This window comes from Acanthochromis polyacanthus, chromosome 13, assembly GCF_021347895.1.
Source record: "Acanthochromis polyacanthus isolate Apoly-LR-REF ecotype Palm Island chromosome 13, KAUST_Apoly_ChrSc, whole genome shotgun sequence".
Taxonomy (NCBI): Eukaryota; Metazoa; Chordata; class Actinopteri; family Pomacentridae; genus Acanthochromis; species Acanthochromis polyacanthus.
Genome location: NC_067125.1, coordinates 6,148,296 through 6,170,923, shown reverse-complemented (window position 1 = coordinate 6,170,923; position 22,628 = coordinate 6,148,296).

Here is a 22,628-nt window from a genome sequence, read left to right as displayed (position 1 = left end):
TCCGCTGTGTTCGTACTACAGTAAAATGTGTTGGTCTGGCATTGCCATTAATATCAAACGCAGAAAAACGCATTACCAGCTCATACAGACTGGACTATGTGCACTGTGGCAGTGAGTATTCCAGGGCACAGTGTGCAGACACAGCACAAGATTTCTGGTTCAAGATTTAGAACTTTCTGATGTGATGTTTGGGTGCCATCAGTGAAAAGTATGAACAAACCAAAGCCCCTTACAAGTCTGGCACTGACCGCAATAATTACAACTCTTTTGTTAAAGAATTACAAAGTCGTGGGTGACAGAGATTTCCCTCTTAGAGTCTCTCCTCATAATCAGCATTTGTTTTAAATGCCACCTGTTTCCTGTTTACCCTGTAGACGGTCCATGTGGGCACAGCTTTTGGGCTGGACATGGACCCTTGCATACTGTAGATTACAAAATGGAAGTATGTTACTATGCTGATGCAGAAATCTGAATCTGAAGCTTAAAGCTCTGATTTATGACCACTGAGGAAACTCTCACACTGGTACAATCCCAAACTAGCAAAAGATGCTGAGGGGGGCGGTGGCGTGGAGGCAGAGACGGCCCGAATATTCGGATCCATTCATCTGGTCTCCTGGACGCAAATTTTGCACACTGCCTTAGTTCTGTCTTCAGTTAAACTGAAGAATTCCCAAACAGCAGAGGTCTTCGGCATCTTGTCTTGTGTTTATGCAATGAAGTGAAGCGTGACGTCAGAGTCGGCAGCAACCTGGCCATTCGGGTGGTGGTAAGAAACACAAATGGAGGAGCTGAGATGAGCCGAAGTGGGCCGAAGGCGAAGGGAAGAGACAAGCTCCGAATATTTTCGTCTGGGTGGAGGAGAGGGTGATCACATAGACATATGTATATATGTCTATGTGATCACAGGACGGGATGAGCCGATGTGGGCCGAAGGCGGAGGGAAGACAGTAACGTCGCATATTCGTTCTGCCCAGTAACATCCGAGGGGTGGGCCGAATACTCGGATACTAAAATTAATATCCGGATACCGCCGTAGCGAACGAATATTCAGATACTCGGGTCCAGCCCTATTAATAATACAGGTATCATCCTGGTAATGGCCTGATACAAAGACGACGGGTTGTGGGATCAAAAACAGGCAAGAGGTACTACAATAGTTGTTCTTTTCCCTTGATGAATTATAGATGATCCCCTAATCTGACACAATGACCCTTTTATCAGCCAAAACTGTGGTGAGGTCTCAACCCAGCAGAGGACCCTGAGTACAGTACAACTCCAAGCATCAACTATGAAGTAAAACTGCAATGATTTATCAATTCATCGATTCCTTGTCAACCATTAGACTATTTAGAATATTGATTAGTTAATTCAAGTAAAAAAGTTTATTGAAGAAAAAAATCTAAATTCTCTGATTTCATCTTTCTTATTTTGTGATTTTTTTTTTAACTCTTCCATGACAGTAAACTCAATATCTTTTGGGCTGTAGACAACAGAAGAAGTGTCATCTTGGGGAAACACTGATGACACTGGCACTTTTCAGCATTTTCTGACATTTTATAGACCAGACAGCTAATTGATTAATTAAAAAACAATCTACAGATTAATCGAGAATGGAAATATTTGTTAGTTGCAGTGAAGCTCCACATAGACTGTAGTTTTGTACATATCATATATTCTGTTTGTAACTAATACTGCATCTTTTAGCCGGTCAGATACTGAAAGGCCTAGCACATGTTCATTCCAAATTGGAAGTGAAAAAAAGTTTGAAAACGTTTTCTGTTCATGGCTAGAATAGTTTGAGTGCTGACCTGAGCAGATCTAAATAAACCTGGTCTCCTCTCAGTAGACAAACAGGAACGTCATGGCACAGCTTTGGAGATGTGAATTGTCACACGCAGAAGTACCCTTACTGGAGCAACAGCATTTATCGTCTAGTCTGATTTGTTCCACTGCTTATACATTATTGATTATCAGTGAGCGCTCATAGTTTCGGGAACTGAGAACCAAATGAAGCAGCAGTGCCAGTAAAAGCCTCTCTGTGGTGGATGAGCCTCAATTCCTGGAAGTCTATTCAGAGAGCTGGTCAGGGGTCTGTGGGTGGGAGGAGACCCACAGAGGAAAAGAGATATCTATATTAGATTTGATACTCTAATAAAACTGATTTTATACGCAAAAATCCCAAGCATTTCTTCTTTTGTCATCATCATGCAACGCTAATGTCGAAGCTGAAACTCTGCTTTGGTGGTTTGGCATCCAGCAGGGGATCCATAACGGCCTTTAAATGAAGTCATCCCCACAAACAGTGTCGTTCAATTAAATGAATAAATGCAAAGTCCAAAAAATAAAAATAAAATTTCATTATGTGATTCCCAGACTGGTTTAATGCGATTGTGGTTGAGGAGGCGCCTCATGTCATCATGGATGACAGAGTGAGTGACATCAGAAAGGCCTCCTCCTTCACATGCAGCCTGAAGACGTTCATCGGCGGAGCGTGAGGAGGGACACGGATCTTCATCATTTCTGGATCAGTGGAGAAGTCGCTGTGCTCTACTGAAGGCTCCGTCCTGACAGCAACGGGAGGCCCTCGGCTCGGCGCTCTTTGTGTTTCTGCTCAGTGTTTGGGTGGAAGCCAGGGCGGCTGCCATCACGCCCACATGACCAGACCGACTCACAGTGTCGCTGTAGCAACTGCAGCCCAGAGCACAGAGAGGAGGCAGTGGTCAGATCCTTACCCGCTGCTGCTGGCGTAGTCTGGAGAAAGTCACAGGTTGCTATGGTGACAGCCCAACTCATGTTCATGACTATTACTTTTAACTGGATGCTAAACTTCCAATTTTGAAACCAACATTGATGAAAACCTAAATCTGACTTAAGATTTCTACTCTGAAGTTCACCTTCTCCTGCTCAAACTGCTGACAAATGTTTCTGCTGCTCTAAAGTCTGGTCTTCAGGACTTCCTAAAAACTTTCAAAGTCTCTTCTGCTGCAGGTTGTTTTGTAGAACTGTTCCAGAAATCCTCACTAAGCCACATGGAGGGACCTCAAGATAGTCGTCCAAATGAAACCGTACAAAAACCAAACTAGCACAACCCAAACACTAAAGTCTCCTGCAGCTTACCAGAGAACCTCTTTAAACAGAATCAGGACAGAAACTCTTACCTTCTGGACAACCAACGTTGGTTCACAAACAAGAACACAGAATGTGTCTGACCAAAAACTTCTAAAGACTCACTACAGCCAAGATAAAGACACAACTCAGCTGCACTAAATCCACTAATCACTGCACACATTAGCACCATGTGCTAACTGTGGCTGAAGAACCACATTTACCAAGACAACTATCCAGTACAAAGCCCTAAAACACACCAAGAAACACATTAAAGAGGATTTTACTGCTGGAAGCTGCAAGCCAACGCCTAAAGAACAAACTAAAGCAACAGAGCAAACCCGGTTCAGTGAAGAGAAGCAGAAGAAATGTTTGAGTGCAGACATAAAGCAGGAAGACACTGAGCTGCTCAGGTGTTCCTGATAACACCAAGCAGCCACCTGGACAGCCAATAGGAACACAGCTTACTGGAAGTCCAGAGGGCTGGCTTAGTGAAGGAAATTTAGTTTAAAGTTGAAGCAGAAAGTTAACAAAGAAAGTTGAAAACCAGCTTCTGATACCTGAAATCTCTGAGTTTTTGTCTTTTTTATTGACTAAACTTTTCAGGAAGTAGATGAAGAATAATTAAGCCCAATCTGATCTCCAGTGGACCAGACCAGTAAAATCACAGCATCCTAACCTATAAATAACCACAGTTCCACTTTTTTTCCATTGTTTTAGTACCAAAAAGTACAGATCTGAAAATTTTCACATTTAATGAGTTATGTTTTTAGAAAACATCATGAACAACCTGTAATTCCTAAGAAAAATAAATTCAATTTCAGCAACATTATGCCTCAGTTTATCATTTACACATTACAACTTCTGGATCACAGTGTTTCTACAAAGGAACAAAACATTTCATCACAGGTGTCTGGAGATGAATGATATAGTATTTTATGATGAAAATGGCAAAAAAAAGACAAAAAAACCCAACAAAAACAAGACAAAATATTACAAAAATCAGACGCAAAATGACAAAAACGAGAAACAAAACGACAAAAAGTGAGACAAATGACATGAAGCAATACAAATAAAGAGAAAAGAATTAGTCAAAAAAGTTACAAAGCGACAAAAAAGAAATGGACAAGGGACAAGACGAGACAAAAAATATATACATGACACAAACAAGACCAAAAATGACAAAAGCGAGAAACAAAACAACACAAAAGCAGACTAACAACACAAGTGAGACAAAAAAAAAACACAAAATGCCAAAAATGACAGAAAACATCAAATAAAGCAACACAAAATGTCAGAATAAGACAAAAAACACAAGCGAGACAAAAAGAAAACACGAAATGACAAAAGACAGACAAAAAACAAGACAAAAAAAATACCAAAATGGGACACAAAATGACAAAAGAACAATGAGCAATCTAGTATTTTATTTTAGGATCAAAACAACTTGTCGAAGTCTAGAAATTATTTGAAGTTTATCATTTTGCAAATTTACATTTAGCAGTCAACACTTTGCAAAGTCATCCTGCAGGCCAGATTGGACCCTCTGTAGGGCTGGTTTTGGACTGCGGGCCGCATGTTTGACACCCCTGGGATAGATTGTTTTTGTACATTTGCGAAAAAAATGCACAAACTCAGTTCATACTGGTGTTGCACAGTGGCTTGGTGGTTAGCTAGAAGATCCCTGGTCCAGTTTCTGGCCTTCCTGGGATCTTTCTTCATGCAGTTTGCATGTTCTCCCTGTGCATGTGTGGGTTATCTTCCACAGTCCAAAAACATGCTGAGGTCAACTGGCAACTCCAAATTGTCTGTAGGTGTGAATGTGAGTGTGATCATTTGTCTGTATATGTAGTCCTGTGATATATGGTGATCTGTCCAGGTGTCCCCTGTCTTCACCATAAGTCAGCTGGGACAGACTCCAGTAACCAGAGACCCTAATGAGGATTAAACTTTGTGTAGATGATGGATGGATGGATGGACTCATATAAAGGTAAATACTACTAACTAAATTGCAAATACAGATGTGTACCAATAAGGACAAACTTGATGAGCATGTAAATGATGGAAACATGCCCTACGACCTTGACAGTCATCTGAACCCAACTCAACATCTGTGAGGTTTTGAACCAGTGTGTTAGACAGAGCAAAAATCTGAACAACAAAAGAGGGAATATGTACCAGAGTTCAGAGTCTTGGAGAATCAATGCAAAGGGGTTCTGTAGCCATGTTGTGGTCTAACACTTTGCAATCAGTGTTTCCTTTTGTCACCTGTTTGCACATACTGTAGTCTACAGTGTGAGACTTTGTTGTCAATATGAGGAAAAGGCAGAAAACCAGGAAGCAGCAACAGCTTCAAAGAGAAGAGCTAAGAACAACCAACCAAAAAATACAGAAATCCATACAGAAATCTAAACGCTTCTGTCAAAACCATGTCTGGATTAACCTGTTTGGAGGCCCCAGGGAGAAAAAAAATCTGTCGGGCCTCTGTCCAAGTTTCCATCCAGCATACAGCAGACTATAGATAGCAGCGTTGTTACGGTTTGTTTTCAGCCACCCTTCAGTAGAGTATCATGGGTTTACTGTATGATATGCTGCTGAAACTTTATTCCTGAAAGTTTTCCAGTTATGGATCACTCATGCTGGAATGTGTTGCACTGTCTGTGCATATACAGAACATTTAGAAAACACTTGTTAGCAGGTCGGCTGATTGAGACTACTGTAAAAGATGCTCATCCACCATAAATCAAGATTATCCCCCCAAACCAGCCAGACACCACTGTGCAACGAAAATCATTTATTTCCAAAAAGCTCCTTTCTGTGAAACAAGAAAAAATGGCTACAGCTGCCCCTAATGCTTTTTGTCACCATTTATTATTCTCCAGGTTTTACTTTTTGACATTTCTGTAAAACATCAGAAAGCAGTGAAAAATGTGCAGCGCCATACAAACATCACACAAAATGACATTCTACCATGTCTGCTTCTTATCAGAGAGGAAACGCAACAACTCTGTACATTTAAGAGGCTGGAGTTACAGACCGATCGGCATTTATGTCTGATAGATGAGAACTGTTGCAGATTAATGGTCCTAAACATCCTTATTTATTTTAAACAGAGGCCATGAGAGCCAGAGTGTTTTTGTCAATTAAAGTGTGTGTTCAGTTTTCTCATGATGCATTTAATCTTTCAGTTGACATCAAAATAAATCATCCATCCTCTATGTATACGTCGCTTAATCCTCATTAGAGTTGTGGGGAGCTGGAGTCCATCTCAGCTGGCTACATATGCAGACACACAATCACTCACATTCACACCTCCAGACAATTTAGAATCACCAATTAACCTCAGCATGTTTTTGGACTGTGGGAGGAAGCTGGAGAACTTGGAGAAAACCCACGCTATGCAGGGAGAACATGCAAACTCCATGCAGAAAGATCCCAGGAAGGGCGGGACATGAACCGGGGATCTTCTATCTGCAAGGCCAAAGTTCTAACCACCACGCACAAAATATCAACATCACAGACCGTATTTTCTCCACCTGTCGATGAAGAGCATGTGCACTGATAGAAAGCTCTGGAGCAGCTGCTAAATGGACTTTGAGGTGAGCCAGCAGCTCAACTCAAAGCACCTCCATCTGCTGAAGAAGACGGTGTGATGATGAGTCTGAAAGTTTCAGAGGAGCTACTATATGGACCTGGAGGCAAAACAGTCGTCTCAGCCTTCAGGTGAATCTGAAGACTTGTCTTGTTCAGTAGTTTATGAACCAAACAGCAGAAAGGAATCCCAGCTACTGCCACTTTAAACAGCTGCATTAACAGAACCGTCACCCCCAGCAGCACTGAGACTGCCACAGGATTTTTTTTGGGCAGTGAATAAATTTAAAGTCTCGCTTCTCGTCAGCATCAGTCTGCAGCATGAGCTTATTTACGTGGAAACCACATGTTCTTTCGTCCTCGACAGATTATGCAATCTACTCCCCCTTCACACACACACACACACACACACACACACACACACACACACACACACACACACACACACACACACACACACACATTGCAGCACTGTTGGACACACGGTGGTCTCTGGTCATTTGCTGGAGAGACACTCCTCCTTCATTCTCCGTCCAACTCTTGTTTTCTTTTCTTTCTTACATAATAAAATGCACACACACACACACACACACTGGCCTGCCGCTCTGAGGACATACCTGTTTGAGCTGACTGCCCTTTAAAGGATAAAACCTCAGGCAGAACCCCAAAAGCTATGTTCGTCTATTTTTGGAGGCTTCATTACCTGCTGGCCAAAATTAAAATGTGAAAGAAATCATCTTTAATGCTTCGGTGAAGTATTTGGAGCTGTTCCTTTTGCAGCCTCATGAGGAAAACATTAGAAAAATCATCTTGGGAGCAGCTCGATGGAGTCCAGTCTGCTTTTCAAAACCAATTTGTCTGAGAAAAAGGAAAACAGTTCAAGCACATTCTTCTAACAGACTGCTCTCACACACACACACACAGATCACTGCTGAGCATCAGCTCACAGACCACAAGTGTTTGTGTTGTTTGCACTGAAGAAAGGATTGTTTTTCTCAGTGACTGTTGATATCAGATCAGTCAGCTGTGACTGGAATATTGTGCCGGCAGTTTTCACTGCTCATTTGACCTCCACAAATCATCTATTCTGAAAATGCTGGTGTCACAAAATGCCTCTGACCTGCTTTATCAGCGTGCACATAGTCTGTTTAATGAGCGAGCGATCAAATGAGGTTTAAAGTCACATCAGTGTCTCTGTGCTGCTCTACAGTGCCCTCCAGTGGCTCCAAGGCTCCAGTTTATTCAGGTTTGGGAGCTTCATTTCCCAATAAACAGGACACAAAATAGAACTAAACACCCAGAATGCATATAGTAGGTGTAGAAATTAAATTCCACTGTCAGATAGCATTTTTATTTAAATGACATCTACAGCATCTTTTGAGCCTAGAGGCAATTCAACTTATTTTACATGAGAGAAATGTTTTAGAACTTGAACAACAACCAAAACAAGTCCAATTTAAACAGGGTAGATTAAATAATCATAATCAGTCCTTATAGGGTCACAATTCCATTACCATCACCAAGTTCCATCACCATTTGTCACTTGATGTGGTGTAGTACCATGAGGGTGGTGATTATTAGGACCCTTAATATCTTCACTGCTCATTAAAGTCACATTTGAGACTTTATCTCTGAGTTTAAAGCTTTTATTAGCCAAAATAACAAACCAGCTGGATGCCTAAAGAGGTGAGGATCTGGTGAGATGTATGCGAGACCTCTAGATGGCAACAGAGCCCAACTGGTGTGTTTCATGAGATGTCACTCTGTCTCTTTGGAGGCCACAGGGAGGCGCTACATGGTAAACTAACAGGAATCCACCTGTTGCTGATCTGAGAGGGAGGATGTGGAAGCAAGGATGTAGCAGAGGATGAAGTGTTGTAAAACCAAGGTGAAACCTGTTGAACGTACAGAACTGACTTTATAACAGGAGTGGCAACAGTTAGGAAACAGAGAGGAATTTTTATTCATAGTTTCTGAAAATGACTAGATTTTGCAACAGCTTCACTGTCGTTACAAAGTCTGTATGTTCTGCTGACGATGCATCAGTGTAAAAAGATGAGTAAGACAGTAAAGCAGTGATGCTGTGGTGAATAAATTAGAAGGAATACATTTCAATGGGGGATGCGCAGTGGAGTAGTGGTTAGCACTTTCACCTAGCACCTAGAAGATCCCTGATTCATGTCCCAGCCTTCCTGGGATCTTTCTGCATTGAGTTTACGTGTTCTCCTGTACATGTGTGGATTTTCTCCAGGTTCTCCAGCTTCCTCCCACAATCTACAAACATGCTGAGGTTAATTGGTTACTCTAAATTGTCTGTATGTGAGTGTGATTGTTTGTCTCTATATGTGGTAGACTGTTTCCTGTCAAGGTGTCTCCTACCTTCACCCTCAGTCAGCTGGGATAGACTCCAGCATCCCCATGACCCCAATGAGGATTAAGCGGCGTATAGATAATGAATGGATGAATGGATGGATGAAAATTTCAGTGCAGTAAGAGTGAGAAGTGTGGTGACAGCAGCAGGAGGATGACTTCCCAGCCCATCCAGTTGTTTGCTGGTAACCAGCTCTGCGCCTCGCTGTTGCAATGCAGCTAAACCGCTGAGCAGTCAAAACAAGCTCCACAGCTGTATTTGTAACCAGAATCCTCCTCAGCCTAATTAATTTCCCCGCCTGTGTGACTGGCTCTCGCTCTATTTGTTATTGTTGCACCACAAAGCTGTGTGGAGCTGGGCGAGTCTGGGGAAATCAGCCTGCCCTCTCCAACCACACCAAACTTCTTCAAGTTTAACTGTGCTGTCGCTGCTGGATCTGGTCATCAGGACTTTGTTACAGACAGTGAGGTCATTGTGGAGAAAAGGTGGAGAAGTAATAGCTGGCAATCAGTCTGCATCATTAGTAACCTGACTAAAATATCATTTACAGGAACACTGATTTTATATAAACTTCATTCCATTCCTGTAGATATCTAGATCCTATAGCTCACAAGTATGAAGAGTAAGATGAGGAAATCAATACCACTACTATTAGACTTAAACATTTCTAAAATAACAAATATTGTCCAAAATCACTTTTCATTTTTGTCCAAAAGACTTAAAAATGTCTGATAGAATTTCAAATGTGTCCCAAATGAACAAGAAAGAAAGAAAGGAGGAACTAAAAAGTTGAAGATGAACTGTTTTTTTTTTATTCAAGACCTTTTTTTTAATCACAAACACAATTATACATGGTATAATGCACAGTAACTAAATTTAATTGCATATTTAAGTGGAATTTATTGAGAGCTAAGTGTTTAATTTTAATTACATATGCTGCCATTGCTGTTTATCACCTAAACTAATAAGTCAGTAACAGTCATATGAAACATAATGTGGTAGCATGACGTCATTCAGAAAATAGATCCACAAAAGATATTACTCGTTAACCACTAATATTGCAAAAATTCACTCTGTTTACTTGTTTACTCATTTATATGGTTGCAATAACTTCATTCCCATGGGACTTTTAGGATGTCATAGAGTTGAGTTGCAGAAACAGCCAGCACAGCTCTGTGACTCCACCTTGCTGTTTCCATATTACATTGTGTGCAGGTTAAACATGCTAAATACAGTGAATGGACATCAGTGAGTGTTAGAGGTGAAGCCTGGCCAGCTGTTTTGCTGTTTCTGCCTCTCGGCTGCTTCTGATCATCCTGCAGACACAAAGATGTAAAATTTGTATCTTCCTCCAAATTCATTTAAATCAATCCCAGTATATTGAATACCAGTTTTGCCAGACAAGTCATGTTTAGGGGGACAAAAGGTGCCATCATTCAGTCTTCTTCTATTATCTGTCTTATCGTAAAATACAAGCAGAAGCAGACCTCAACATGCACTGAATGATAGCAGCATTTTCTTCATACTGCCTTCATCCCAACATCCACTCTTTCTGTCTGGGGGCAGATTTCAGAGCCTTTCTGCTGTTCGTCTTGTGTTATTGTGCCTGTATCAGATTTAACGCTTAATGCCCAGCTGTCCTCAGCAGCATGACTCTCTGTTTGCCTCCACTCAGAGTCAACAGAGTGCTCTTTGTTGCCTGAGTTGCTGATTTCCTGAAGCAAATTGGAACTCCAACATTGTTGCTGCCAAAAGAAGAGTGTGAGACGCATCCCTGCCATTCCACAGACCTCCGAACAATGTTGGCAATCAAAACACACACACGGGACTGATAGCACACGCCTTCAGAAGCTCTGACACTGTAAAAAAAATGCTTGTAAATTTTACGGTGAAAAGCTGTCAAACCATGACGGTAAAAATCTGTAAACACTAAAACTGTTCGATGCAGTTTATACAACACTGCATCACCGTAAATGTCAAGTTAAAATTTTTAAAAAATTTTCTTTTGAAAAAATACATTTCCTGACTCTTGTACAGTTATTTCATGGAAAAATGCTGTAACAGCAGTACTGTAATTGTTGCATTTATTTCTCGAAAATAATGTCAATTTTCACAATTGTGCTAATAATAGAAACGTAATATTTAAAGCGAGTAACGTAGTGATTTTTGCATTTACTTTAGAAAAAAATCATATGTTTGTGTTAATAACAGACATGTGCTTTAATATTTATGACAGCCATAACTGCAGTTTTTGTTAAAAATACATAAACTGAATGTTAAATAGACTGACTATTGTGCTGAAAATGGAACTATTTACAATAAGTTGCACAAACTTTATTTTATATGATATTTTCGTGCAAATTTTCAAGTTTTTAGAGTTAAAACTTTTTTTACAGTAAAGTATGGAATGAAGCTTGTTTAAGTGTAAAATCAACAATATCAATAGATTTCTTTACAGTAAATGTAGAAAATGTTCGACCATAATTTCACGGTAGCGGTCTCACAACCATAGCTGCTGGAAATTTACTGTAAAAATAACTTCTTCTTTTTTTTTTTTACAGTGTATTGTGTCTGTGAAGGACACACACACACACACACACACACACACCAAACACACATAACATATATATCAACACACCTCCAGAAGTGCAAAAGAAACATGTGCTTTGGCTGTGTGCATGCCTGATGACTCGCACAACTCATTTTCTCTCTCCTGTCACTCACACACACTCATACATACCTGCAGAGAAAGTTACGATCATTTTCTTCTGTCTTCTAATGGTAGAAGGAGGTTCTGGAGGTGAACGGGAGGTTAGCTGACAGTCAGTCAACCTCAGGGTCATAAAGGATGACCTGCTGCTACTGATGTCCTGAGGGGCTGACAGCACAGAGCTGAGGGCAACACCAGCTCACACCATCCCATCATCAGTCTCAGGTATATAAGCTGAAACAGAAAGCAGTTCATCAGCAGCACATTCATTTTTAGACATTTTAATTCTGAACTAATGGCCTTTCCTGAGTGCCACTGAAAGGTATCTGTTGGCTTTTGTTCTTTCACAGCTGCCTCTAACGAGATACTGTACAGAATGACAAAAATAGTCCTGGAATGACAACGTTTCTGTCGGAAATGTGGCTTTAGACATGTTACACAACACTGTGAAGCCTTGGTGATGTTAGTAATACTACAGTCTGATCTCAGAGGATATTTGTACCACAAAATAATGCTGCTGTTTGCACTGAAGAATACTCTTGGATGAGACCTAAAATGTCTTCAAGAACCAAAAAGAGCGGTCCAGTTTTTTTCTACTGAAGCTTTTGGGATAACTAGGACCTGGATGACTGAAAACAGATGTCCTGTATTTTCCAGCAAATTTCTTCAAAGTTTTTATGCCTCAAATTTCATGAAAAATTAATTGACAGTTCACAGTGAATTCCTGAAACATTTACAGGACAGTCCTACACAATTTGAAACCAGTTATGCAGGTACAGAAGAGATGTTTGTTGCTACAATTATTGAGTATTCCTCCCATAAGACGATATTATTATGTACCCACATTAAACTGATCAATATCTCAAATAGATTTTCAAAAACAGTTAAATACATTCTTTATGGTTTTTGATTAGAAAATATACACCTTCCGACTATACACTACGTACATGTACAGGACATACAACAGTCAGTGACGACATCAAAGGTGGTGTGTCTTCAGAGACGTCACGAGGGAGAGACTCACCACTTAATAAACCCTGAATAGAAATCTATTACAGAATTCTGTAACACCGAAGATGGCAGTTTGTATGACACATGTGACACGCCTCCTCCCAGACAGCCAATCGTTTGCTCTGTAACAGTCAACCCAGGAAGCATCCAGCATAATGTGTCACTATACTAATGCAATCACAGTGGGGTAAAAAGCTTTTAAAATCTTATTTTAGTTAAAATTGAATAACCTTTTTAAGCATTTTGTTTGATCATATTTGACTGGTGTTTCTATATATGCAGTGTTTTTGTCATAGACTGTATATAAAGATGGACGTAGCATCTGGCTCCAAAATTGAAGCCCACCCGGAAGTGTCAAAAACTTGCAATATCACGCCGTCTGCTAGTGTTGGCTCCAAAAGCTTTTGCTAGATAGACCCCAATTCATCACCGGAAAAAATTAAATTTGATAGACTTATGTTCTACAGCTCAGGATTTTTTTCCCGTTAGTTTTCATGGTCAAAATGAGAGATCAGGTGGCCGATCTTAAAAAAAATTAAATACTGAATTTTAAATAAATCGTTAAAGTTGGCAGAGCCAGGGGGCGTGGCTATACTTGATTGACAGTCCCATAGACTGGTCCTGCCCCAAGTTGCTCTCTGGTCCAGCCTGTTTGATGATGGTTTTTACGTCACTGGCTCCAAAAAATCCAAAATGGCGACCAGGAAGTAGCAAAATCCGGGCTTCATTTTCTCGGGGTTGAAACCAACGGATGACGTCATGGTTAGTTCACGCCTGGTTTTTGTCCCAGTGGCCATTGAAATGACAGCTATGGTTATCTCCCCATTCAGTTAGATAAGAGTTTGGCATTACTGGCCTGAATGCATAAACATGAAACAGAATTTCATCTTTTGTAGGAACAGCATCTACACAGCTAGTTAACAACAGCATTCCAGCTAGTTCAGGCCTATCTAAAGCTGTGTCCCAATTCAGAGGTGAAACGAAGGCTGTCCCATTTAATTAAGACATGAAGACTCCTTCAGATGCGTCCTTCTTTTCCTCGCTGTGAAAGGATGCATCAGGTAGATCCTTTGTAGTCCAATATATCCCAGAATTCATTGTGCACCAGCTGGAGTTTTAGCTGCTCACAACCTGACTGAAAGGATGGAGAGTTATAGTTTTAAACATGAAAACAACAAGTACTGTGTCACTCCAATAGACTTTAAAAACTTAAAATTTAAGTGACGTTATTGATGTGTGCCACTGCAATTTAAAACATTTACTTTTCAGTTGTACAGCTTTTGAGAAACTAGGAATTTTGTAATATTTTAAGTTCACATTAGTTCCAATGCTAACAAATTTCAACAAGCTGTGAACGCTTCTTGTTTATCAGACAGTTTAGTCCAGTACAACGCACAGTACAAGCAGTTCAAGTTCTTCAAGTGTATCAAAAATATTACAAACCAAATCACAATTTCGGGTTTGATTTCAGTCAAAAAATTTGGTTAAATTACAACCTTATCCTTGGGATTAAAATTCATCAGTCCAGGTTGCTGTGCAACAGGTGTGATGGTAGGGGACGTGATGCCATAAGCAAGAAGTCCATCAAAGTCTAGACCGTCTCATTTAACAAATGCTCAGATGCAGCCTTTGGCTTTGAAGGATGTGAAAGCTCCGTCCTTTGAAGGATGTAGCCTCTGAATTGGCACACGGTTTAAGTGCAGTCACAGCTAGCATTAGCAAAAGCTGACAAAGTATTTTTTTCCCTATCTGTGCTCTGCAGATGTAACAAACATTTTTATTACTCAAAATGTCAGAAAATTAACTTGTTGTATCACCAAAGTAGCTAGACTGAGTAGTAATGAAGAAAAAAGCCCTGCTAAAGGCTAGCTAGCTGTTTGCTAGCTGTGTCTTACATTGTCCAAACATGGAGTACAGCACTGAATGTTTTTACAGTTTTCTGTCTAAAATAAGCAGTCAACACCATGACTGAGTGTTTAAATGATACTTAGATTGCTTAAAGCTGCCCTAATAAATATGCTTATATTAACAAAGAATCAACAAATTTGTATAATCCTAAAGCATCCAGAGAGGTTCAGCCTCTCTCACTGCAGTTCCTCTCCACCACAGTATAAAGAGGCATTATCACTTCCTCCCACTGGGCAAAAGTAAAGCTAAAATGGCTGAGGCCATTTCACTGCCAGAAATCTGAGCAAACACATGGCAACATATCAACTACCTCTGACCTGTGGCTTGGTTGTGCTCTCAGTTTGTTAGCATTAAGGTCGCCTTAAAACAGCACTAAGTGACAAAAACCTCAGTGGTCCTCAGAATATCTGTACGCACAGTTTGCTGCTGAATCACTCACTTGGTGATTTGAAACAGACAATGAATCCCCCAGTTAAGGAAACAAACAGTCTGCCAACATTTTTATGTGCAATTCCTGACCAGAGGTCAGCAGGTCAACTACCTCATTCAGAGCAGTTCAGCAGAAACCTTCTCTAACAACAAAATTCACCATATTTGCTGATAACAAAACTTCATACCTTTATTACTATGCCAAGGAACATGGCAGAGTTATGTGACGATCTGTGTTGGTTTGTCTGTCTGTCTGTTAGCAACATCAAAAACGGACGAACCGATTTGGATGAAATTCTCAGTGAAGGTCAGAAATGACACAAGGACCAAGTGATTAGATTTTGGCAGTGATGCAGCTTATAGTCTGGGTCCACGGATTTGTTAAAGACTTCTGTATCATTTTGAGATAGTAACCATGACAACAAGTGAACACTACATCAGCTGCCTGCAGTTGATCACATGATTGCGATCCTACTACAAATCCACAGCTGTGGATTCATCAGGACTTTAGTGTTGGACATGATACAACGACTGAGCAGCCTTGGCGGAGTACTGAGCTCTCTGAGCGCTTTTCTTGTTCCTTATGTGTTTATAGAACTGGAGTTACACCCAGCAACTAATATTGGTTGTTGTTTTGTCGAACTCGGTTAAAGTTGGATCCAACAGGCTGAAAAAGGTGATTTTGAGGCTGTTCCAATAAAGATTCGTGCTACATCACTCCTGCTCCCTGTTCCTGCAGTGAGAGTCCTCTATTGCTGTCAGGTTTTGCTGTCCGTAACCTCAATGTTTTGGTTTTGCGGCTTCATCTCTACTGTTTAAGTTTAGCCTTTCATCATTGGCATTTTTGTGACAGTCTGTAATTTTTAACCACAAACCTGCCTGAAAGTTCCACTGTTCACTACCTGTCCAGCAGACAATGTTGGCAACTAGCTGGTGAACATAGTGAGCATTTTTCTCAGTAGAAACCATTTTCGTGTGATCAGAAACATGCCTTCAAATCAAAGCCAATGCTGCTCTTTGTCTGCTGGATGCATATAAAGCATGATGAGAGTTTGCTAAATCAGCTTAGATAACTAACTACAAGGAGAAAGTAAAAAGATCCACACTATCGTACGGCAGCAAAGCACCAGCTGCTTTTTAGTGGCCAATGAAAGTGATCGGCTCTGTTAAAGTAGATTAGAAGTCTTTGAAAGCATCATGGTGTTAGTGTGTGTCAGTATACAGAGAAGGCAGTGGGTTGATCTACTTGCACTGATGCTCATTAAGCCGCTTAAGATTTGCTGAACCCCAAATGACATTAGCCATAATCTTTACTGGCATGGCTTCTTTGTGCATGCTTTAGCTGCAGATTTAATTTTAAGGCTCATTACCGATTGATTGATTTATAAACCTAATTAAAATCAACTAATAGTCAGGTTTGATGACGGACAGCAGTTCCAGTTTGACGAGATGATCAGTTTAAGTGGAACAACTCTGCAGTGATCCATGCTATGAACTGAATATGGCTAGCACTCTGTTAGGTTGTCTGTCTTTCTGCCTTTTCTTTTGCATTTTAATAGATGGTGTCTCAGCGTCTTCCCGTCTCACCACTTTTCTCCTTCTGGCTCCATTTGCAGAGGCACTCTCATTTCACCCTGCTCCACTAACCATCCTTCGGGGCTCAGCTGCTCTCTCAGATCTAATCATTCAAGAGGGAATGGAAGGAACATGTTGGTGTCCTAATTTGAAATGTGCAGATTAGATAATGAAGGACAGCTTTTGGAGAAAGACCAGACCACCCACCCTCCCCTCCATCTATCCATCCATCTATCTCTCTATTAGTTCACAGTAGGGGCCCGCAGGCTTGAATGGAAGCAGCTGTTTGCATCCCTCTACCTATTAGAACCACTTGATATTTAAGGGAGGGAATAGAATGAGAGTTTGTGAGATCTCCATCCAGTCATCAATGTAGTCTCTGTGGAGGTGATTTATGCAAAACATGAGAGGGTTGTGTTCTGCGACAAAACAGTCCATCTGTTTCTTTCTAAACAAGACATGATGAAGTGAAACCTCATTTCAGCCTCTTGGAGAGTCAGTGGTGATAATTTGGCAAAAACTAGTATGACCTTTGAAGTGAATGCTGAACTTTTGCTGTGAAGTTTTCAGATGCAAGTCGATGCCTTAGTGAGCTCCAGATGAATGAGGCTGTATTATTCGTCGCCTGGGGATGTTTCAAAAAAAGAATTTTGTGTCCAAATGGAGCTAACATTGCAGCATTAACTCTCTGAAGCCCAGCCACTTTCTGGGTGTTTTTTGCTCCTGCCACATTTTTACTCACAGTGGGCTCATTTTCACTGCATTATAAAGTCCTGCACCTCTGTGGAAACAGAACAACAATTTTGTACAACAATCGTGAATCTGACACTCTGACATTACACACACGTTTTCAATCTTCACACAGCTGCTGCTGTTTCTTTTTTACATAACTCTAATATTTCCCTGTGCTGAATGTATCTTGGGCTGCACAGTGCCGTAGTGGTTAGACCTTTTGCCTTGCAGCAAGAGGATCCCCGGTTCAAATCCTGGGGTGGGCCTGGGATCTTTCTGCATGGAGTTTGCATGTTCTCCCTGTGCATGCGTGGGTTTTCTCCGGGTACTCCGGCTTCCTCCCACAGTCCAAAAACATGCTGAGGTTAATTGATAACTCTAAATTGCCCGTAGGTGTGAATGTGAGTGTGATTGTGTGTCTGTATGTAGCCCTGTGACAGACTGGTGACCTGTCCAAGGTGTCCCCTGACTTCGCCCGAGTCAGCTGGGATAGATGGATGGATGGATGTATCTTGGGCTGCACAGTGGATTGGTGGTTAGCACGTCTGTCTTGCAGCTAGAAGATCCCGGCCTAGGATCTTTCTGCACTGAGTATGCAGTTCTCTCTGTGCATGCGTGGGCTATATCCAGGTTCTCCAATGCTCCACAGTCCAAAAATATGCTGAGGTTAACTGATAGCTTTAAGCTCTCTATGTGTAATTCTGTGACAGACTGGTGACCTATCCAGGTGTCCCCTACCTTAACCATAAGTCACCTGGGATAGACTCCAGCCCACCTACAACCCTAATTAAGCAGTGTGCAGATAATGGATAGATGGATGAATGTATCTTCCACAACAACAACCTCATAGCTTGCTTGGTGTATCTTTGTCATTTTTTCCTTTCAAACTCGTGTTTTAAAGGATACTGTGTTTATTTATGAAGCTAAAGGAATCTCATACTTATTACTCTGATACACACTGTTTGATGCAACAGGACCCACAGAGGCACAATACCCACAATAATATGAATTACTGCTGGTTAAAACAGAACAGAATGATATTTTAAAGCAAATGTGTTTATATAAGTTTTCAGTTGGACTAAATCAAGAGCGCTGTTGGACTGTCCTTCAGAGGCACCGTGTTTCACTCAGTTGTACATGTGAAAAGCGACAGAAGCAGCTGTGTGAAGAATGAAAAAGTGGGTGTAATGTCAGCGTGTCAGTTTCAGAAAGCTACACAAATTGTCGGATGTAACCTCCCCCGATTCTTCCTTAGAAAAAGGCACTTCAAACACAGAGACTCAACGGGCACTTTGTTCACAGTGCCTCTGCTGTCCCCATAATGTTCTAGGTTTTCCGTAACAGGAAAAGCAGGTAGACATGGATAGCCTTATGCAATGCACTGCAGCTGATATATCAACATGTGCCTTAATTAACTCTGTAATGATTTTCAACAGCTAATGTTTTCCAAACAGGGCCCTGATAAATTATTATTCTCAGCTACCATGATGTGATTCACGTTTCTTGCGAACGTAACAGCAGTTTTTCAAACCTGTGATCACAGACAAGCTGATTTATCATATGTTTCAGCGTCGCAGAGGCTTTGTAGCCTCGGTGGGTGAATATATGAGCTCCATCAGATGTTTAATGCATCACTGAGTGTTTTCTCATCTTCCCTGGCACACCTAAAAGGGCCGTGGGTTGATGTCCGTCTGCAATATTTCTTTTAATATCCTTGAAATGACACACTGATTTTCTCATCACCCCATTTTTTACATCCACAGAGGCAAACGCACACGAATGACACAAGTATTAGAGCTTCATACTGCTATGGACTTCATGCAAAAAAAAAAAACAGAAAGAGAACACAATTCATAGATAAATAGAAATGTAGTAATCTGCTGTCAACTTTCATATGAGCTGCACTCTAATTTCATGCTTCTTTATTTTCCTCGTCATTCTCTTTCTCTTTCTGACTTCTACCACGAGTTTAGGGTCTTGCTCAGTCACTACAAGTCATTGTAAAGTTATCTCACATTCCTCAGTCAAATAGCATCAGCTAGAAGACTTAAAGACAACTTTGAAGCTACAGATAGGGAGGTCAGGAAGACAGAGCAACATTCATGACCTTTCAGCCTGAATAAATCACTACCACAGTCATTTTAGAGTAAGGACCATGAAACAAGAGCATTTCTGAGAAGACTGGTGGTCAATATCAGCTTCTCTGCTGGCGGTTACACTGAAAAGCTAATTTATGGCTTATTGACATTCCCTTAAGTCAAGTCATAACTCTGACCTAGGAAGAGGTCATAAAGAAAGTGACCTTACAGCTAAGCAGGAGTTTTCAGCTTTGTGTTTTTCACAGCAGATATGATGCCACCAATTCCTAAATATAAGAATTCATCTCTGCTGTGTTAACTTTTTGGAACAAGGCAGTAACTAAAAGAGGCCCCATGAACAAGCCGAGCTGTTTGCAAGTTTTGGCTAGACTGAGTCATTGTAATTATAAAAAAAAACACAGATGTTGCCTTCCATCCATCCATCCATCCATCCATCCATCCATTCATTTTCTACCACTTCTTACAGGTCAGGTCTTGGTGGCAGAAGGCTAAAGGCCACTTTGTGCTTTCTGCATCTGCAAGCCATAGGGTGGAGTACCTTTGGGTACTTTCAGCTGCACAGTGGCTTGGTGGTTAGCACTCTCACTTTGCACCTAGAAGATTCCCGGTTCGCGTCGTGGCCTTAGTGGGATCTTTCTGCATGGAGTTTCCATGTTCTCCCTGTACATGTGTGGGTTTTCTCCAGGTTCTCCAGCTTCCTCCCGCAGTCCAAAAACATGCTAAGGTTAACTCGTGATTCTAAATTGTCCCAAATTGCCTTCGCCCTAATAAACCTGGGATAGACCCCAGCCCCTCATCGACCCCAATGAGGATTAAGTGGTGTATAGATAAGGGATGGAACAAGTACCTTTGGAGTTCAGCTGGACACTGGAGAGTTTTGTCGCACACCCATGAAAAGAAAAATAGCAGGAATTGAATCATTCAACTCTTCTACACTTTCCAAGAGTTATTGGACAGAGTGGATTTAATTCTGAATGTTTTTTGTTTGCTTGTTTTTTTGTGGTTTGAGATGCTTAGAAATATTTATCCCTCCGCTGGCTGTTAGAAAAAAATGCAGATTTAGTGCACTCCTACATTGGCTTCACTTTCCTATGTCCATTTTTTGTATACAGTCTACGTTAATAATGCAGTATTTAACAAGTCAGAGGAGGACATCTAGGCCTGGCTCTCTACTGTTAACCCTTTATAAAAAAAATAAAAAACTTTACATTTCATGCAATTAGAGATATTCCCGTAATGTGAATAATAGGAGTTGAACTTCAAATGGGAAAGCCAAGAAGGTGCTTGAGGTCCATGTTGCCCTCATATTTAGAGTTATTTTTTGGAGGGGAAACAGACCTTCTTATCTGAGATGATGCTGCAGGGTTAGAGTTGTCCTGATGAGGAAACCAATCTCAGTCAACTCACTTAACGTTTGCAACATGTGTCCACCTTTCAAAGCCAAGTAGTTTGTCACTGGAGCGCAAAAGCAGATGAAAGATAATAAAAACTTGAAAAGCTGGGGTACTGATTGAAAGCAAGAATGCTCGTAGAATCAAATGCATGCTGGTGCTTTCCTGCACGGCATCACTCTCTCTGTGCTGCTGCTAAAGATGAAGCTACTTGCAGGCAACAGCACACAGACTGAACAGCGAAACATGAAATGGCACCAAGGATTCAGACAAATCGGTCACACAATGCTGTCCTGTTTCATGGCACAAAACAGATGCAGATGAAGAATTACTTCCAACATCATGTTCAATGCTGCCAAGTAGAAGCCTTAAGCTACCAAATGCAAGAAACAAAGTTGTCTTCGCAGCATGAAGAGGCATGAGCAATGGGAAACATGGAGCTCGTGTTGGGAAATACAATGCCACTGGTGCGTTTAGGTTTCTGCTTATTCATGTATTATGATATCCTACAACAACAGCATGTGCACTTGCTGTTTCAGACTTGAAGACAGGTCATAACTCATCTGTGAAGTTCTGTCAGGTCTGCTGAAAGGTGGGAACACTGGAGACACTCAGGGCTAAAATCTCATGACGAGGCTCACGTAGACCTCACTGAGCAGGAATACACTTAGAAAGAAGCATGCAACAGATGATTTACTGAAGATGTACACGGCAAGCCGTCTAAGCATTTAATATCTGGCCTGGATATGTATCACAGATATCTGTAATTCTTCTCAGTCCAACAGAACATTTCAGATATCCACATCATCGTTTTTCCTAGCAGCTATGCCATCACTTTTACTATGCAGGTGTATGGGGTTTCTTATTACGGATTTCTATAGTTCTGCAGTATATTCTGACTAGTTGTAATTTCAGTTACAGACATCTGTGGTTTATTCCAACTATTCCTATTTCTAGTTGAAGCTATTGTCAATTCTCCTCAATTCAAGATATCTACATTGTCCTTTATAGATATCTTCAATTAGGTTTGAACTTGTTGAAAATGTGTAGGTATGTGAAGCTACAGGCAGTAAACATATATATATATATATATATATATATATATATATATATATATATATATATATATATATATATACACACACTACCAGTCAAAGTTTGGGGTCACTTAGAGTTTGTAGTGTAATATTTCTTGTGTACGATGTGTTAAAAATAAGAGATGATATAATTGTGTCAGATGCTATTAGACTGAAGACCAGAACACATGCACTCAAAACATAATGGTGTAAACTTCAGGTATTATAACTTTTAACATAAACAAGTATATTAAGCATGAAATCTGTCACAAAATAAAGAGGGTAAGATGTGAGCAAAACTTTGAACATGTCTGGACTGTTCTCTGTAAAAGATGAACTAATGATAACTTGATGCACATGTCTTCTGTAAAGTGATCTGGGGTGAAATATAATAACCTGATATCATGATCTGACTAATAGATTGAGAAAAGTATAATGGTGTCAGAACTGTCATTCCTAATATATGCCCTATAGAAGTGGAAAAATGAGCAACGCTCACAGCATAAAAGACGGTGCACAGCTGAGTATCTTCAGTTCTTCTTGGGGTGTTATCACTGCTAAGAATTACTCCTGGATTTTTGTCAACAAATAAATCCTGCTAACCTGGCAATAGCCAGATTAATAATTGTG